The following is a 4,446-nucleotide window of genomic DNA, read 5'->3' on the forward strand; positions in this document are numbered from 1 at the left end:
TTTTTAGCCATTAATGTTTAACTACTACTGTAGTTTTCAAAAGAAGCATCTATAGGCTTAAGAGACATATATTGATGCTTGTAGAAAATTGCAAATAGACATAGTTTAATTACTTTTTAAAATACTTTTAATTACTTTAAAAAATACTTTTATATTTATAGAAATTATTTCTTCTAGGGAAAGTGTATATATATATATGTGTGTGTGTGTGTGTGTATTTGCATGAGTGTATATAAATTATCTGGGAATTAACAAGTATATATGTGTATATATGTACATACACATTCATATCTTGAATAGGAAACTAACTTTGGTCTAAAATTCTCTGCACATTATGAAAATCCCTGACTGGAGTTAAAGTAAAACCACTCTGACAAGTGTATAATCATTGTAAAGGTTGTTAGAGCTAATTTAGATGGACTTGTACACATGTAAATGTTAGTAATGTTTTAATCTTATGAAATTCTCTAGTAAAATCTTAGATTCCTTATGCTCTCAACAAGATTACTACCAAAAACCAAATGTGAAATATACTGAGTTTTCAGACAGCAGAAAATAAGTTTTGTCATTTCCATTGTTTCTTTTGACTTCAAATTTTGACCCCTTACACGCATTGCATGTGTACGTTCTAGGTTGCTCAGTCACGTCTGACTCTTTGTGACCCTATGGACCATAGACTGCCAGGCTCCTCTGTTCATGGGATTCTCCAGGCAAGAGTACTGGAGTGGGTTGCCACGCCCTCCTCCAAGAGGTCTTCCATGCCCAGATATTATACAGGAGGCTTTGTAGACAACAAATGCTATAAGTTTTGAGCATTAATTTCCTGTCTAATTGATACCATGGTTGGGAATCCTTGATTTAGAGGCACTGAATGTGCATAATCAATAATAAAAGCTATTTTGCAAAATGAATGATTTAATATTATGATTTTAATATGCATAGAAATATATAGTAAAGCCATTCTAATCTATAAAACAGATATGAGTGTAATTGAATTAAAATAAAAATCCACATCTTCAAGAATAAGTCCCAAATGATATGAATGATACATTTTAGTTCATTCAAAATTATGCCTTTATGACATATAAACATAGTTGGTATTTAAATAACAATTACAGTCAATAGTCTATTCTTTAAGAGCTAAAGGATAGGAGCTCTGTCCTGCACATGTTCAGTGAGGACAAGATGAAAACAAATTGCCTGAAGTTTTATTTGTGTCTTAAACATAAAAGAGATCAAACTGCCAACATTCATTGGACCGTAGAAGAATTCTGAAAAAATTCTGCTTCCTTGACTACGCTAAAGCCTTTGACTGTGTCTATCACAACAAACTGTGGAAAATTCTTAAAGAGATGGAAATACCAGCCCACCTTACCTGCCTCCTAAGAAATCTGTATGCAGGTCAAGAAGCAACAGTTAGAACTGGACATGGAATAACAGACTGGTTCCAAATAGGAAAAGGAGTACGTCAAGGCTGTATATTGTCACCCTGCTTATTTAACTTCTATGCAGAGTATATCATGAGAAACACTGGGCTGGAAGAAGCACAAGCTGGAATCAAGATTGCCGGGAGAAATATCAACAACCTCAGAAATGTAGATGACACCACCCTTATGGGAGAAAGAGAACTAAAGAGCCTCTTGATGAAAGTGAAAGAGGAGAGTGAAAAAGCTAGCTTAAAATTCAATGTTCAAAAACAAAGATCATGGCATTTGGTCCCATCACTTCACGGCAAATAGATGGGGAAACAATGGAGACAGTGACAGACTTTCTTTTCTTGGGCTCCAAAATCACTGTTGATGGTGCCTACAGCCATGAAATTAAGACACCTGCTCCTTGGAAGAAAAGCTATGACCAACCTAGCCATCACATTAAAAAGCAGAGACATCTCTTTGCTGACAAAGGTCTGTATAGTCAAAGTTATGGTTTTTCCAGTAGTTATGTATGGATGTGAGAGTTGGACCATAAAGAAGGCTGAGCACTGAACAATGGCTTTCAAACTGTGGTATTGGAGAAGACTCTTGAGAGTCCCTTGTACTTAAAGGAGATCAAACCAGTCAATCCTAAAGGAAATCAATTCTGACTATTCATTGGAGGGACTGATGCTGAAGCTGAAGCTCCAATACTTTGCCCAACTGATGCAAAGAGCCAACTATTGGAAAAGACCTATCCGCTGGGAAAGATTGAAGGCAGGAGGAGAAGGGGACGACAGAGGATGAGATGGTTGGATGGCATCAATGAATCAATGGACATGAGTTTGAGCAAACTCCAGGAGATGGTGAAGGACAGGGAAGCCTGGTGTGCTGCAGTCCATGGGTTCACAAAGAGTCGAATAAGACTGAACGATTGAGCATCAACAAAACATGAAAGACTTGAAGCACATGCAAAAGTTGTAAATTTAGACTATTATTTTAAAATGTTGTAAAACCTATCTGCTGAAGTTGCATTGTGTATTGAGAGTTTACCTATATTAGAAGATGAACAAAAAACTGCATTTGAATTTTCCTTAGGGTTCAATAGTAGAAAGTTATTTTTCTTTATTCTGCCCTGCATACTAAGTATTTGAAGGCAGAGATTCCTCCCATCCTCCGTCACCGCTATACAAGTATACACATTTGATAATAGTGTATACAGTTAATGGGAATGTCACATTGTTCATCTCTTTTTTTTTTTTTAACCACTGAGACCAGAGAATATTTTGTGGTCTGGGTATAATTTAAAAGATGCATTCTTATGAAGAACTGATTTCTTTTATAAACAAAATACACATGCCTTAAATATTTCTTCATTTTAAAATGTGAATATTTGCTCTCACAGCTACATTCTGGTGTGACTTAATAATCAGCTACATATGAAGTATTCAAGATAAGAGTACAGCAGTGCTGATTTAAGAATTTTACAAAGTATGACTTGTGGGCAAAATCAACATAGAATGTTTAAAGCCACTCACCTTACTGTTTTTGTTTTTACCTTGCTTTCTTCCATTTTCAGAATCCATGTATCTCATTTGATACAAGGATTCCAGTGGAGGCTCTTAGTTTCCCAAGGCTAGTAGTCATCTAGTGTTTCCTTACTGTGCATGGAATGCCTTGAGAAAGTGACTTCTTTAGCTAAATTAATAAAAATAGGAGGGAAAATGCTTAGGCCAGCTTATTCATGCCCCTCCAATATAGTTCTATAGTTGATAGCTATGTAGATATTAATGATTTTTTGAGCAACTAACCTGGTTCTAAAATGGGATCCAGTTACTCTCAAACATTTCCATCTTAGAAGCCTTAACTCTTAAAAATTTTGAAGCACCCAGAGGACATTTTTTTAATCCACTGGTTGTAAACTCTTTATTATTTTTCCTTTCTTTGTAGTTCTTAACCAGATGCACATTCCACCACACCACTGTTGATGTCATCTATGACATTGTGAGGGTGGCAACTATCAGCATTGCAGCCCACAGACTGACCAGTCGCCAGGATCTCTTTAATGGTTCCAGAGAGTTCTCTGGGTAGAGATTGATGCCATATCTGCTGGGCAATGTTGATAATCTCATCAAAAGTGATGTTTCCACTGTGCTTAATGTTTTTCTGCTTCTGCCTCTTGGTGGTTCCTTGAGGGCTTTGAGGATAAGGGCAGAAGCAGAAGGTATCACCTCAGCCTTGGCCTGTCTGTTCTGAGTCTTCATTTTCATTTTAATCCTCAGACCCTTCCAATCACCAGTTGCCTTGGTGGTGTCACCATCAACCTCTTTTGGAAACAGACCCAGGGGGCCGATCTTGGGGAGCAGGGCAGACACGACACCAACTTCCCCACCGGTACACCACAGATACACGACTTTGCTTCGTTGGGCTTGGTGGCTCAGTTGGTAAAAAATGTGCACGCAATGCAGGAGACCTAAGTTCAAAGCCTGGGTCGGTGTTTGAACTTCCCCTGGGTCAGGAAGATGCCCTGGAGAAGGGAATGACAACTCACTCTGGTATTCTTGCTTGGAGAATTCCATGGTTAGAGGAGCCTGGCAGGCTACTGTCCATGGGGTTGCAAAGAGTTGGACATGACTGAGTGACTAACACATGCTTAGGCAGTATGGTGGAGGCGGCTGGTGTCAGGTGAACCCAGATTCTGGACTACTGAAGAAATTTACACCTTTGCCTCCTCTGAGCTGAAAGTTGAAAGCCCAGAGGAAATTTGTAAGTTATATCTGTTGATTTGTAAGTTATAAATTTAAGTAATAATTTTAAGAATATTAATGTATTTTAAAATAAAAATAAACACCTTACAAGTTAACAGATAACGTTTCGATTAAAATAGCTATTTCCTTTAAAAAAGTTAGAAGAGTAGTATTGTTTTGCATTTAATAAAATGCAAAATCTGTTTGATGTCTGACCTAGGAAGACAACTGGAGTCTCCTAAATAATGAAAGGAAAGTGCTTACTGAAATTGGCAATTTAGGAAGTC

General features: G+C 37.4%; 1 pseudogene; it reads right to left on the bottom strand.

The window, feature by feature from the left end:
- Positions 1 to 3,365: 3,365 nt before the first annotated feature.
- On the bottom strand, positions 3,366 to 4,108 carry LOC133258029 (large ribosomal subunit protein uL11-like; annotated as a pseudogene).
- Between the last annotated feature and the right edge of the window lie 338 nt (positions 4,109 to 4,446).

Source organism: Bos javanicus, chromosome 12 (genome assembly GCF_032452875.1).
Source record: "Bos javanicus breed banteng chromosome 12, ARS-OSU_banteng_1.0, whole genome shotgun sequence".
Classification (NCBI taxonomy): Eukaryota; Metazoa; Chordata; class Mammalia; order Artiodactyla; family Bovidae; genus Bos; species Bos javanicus.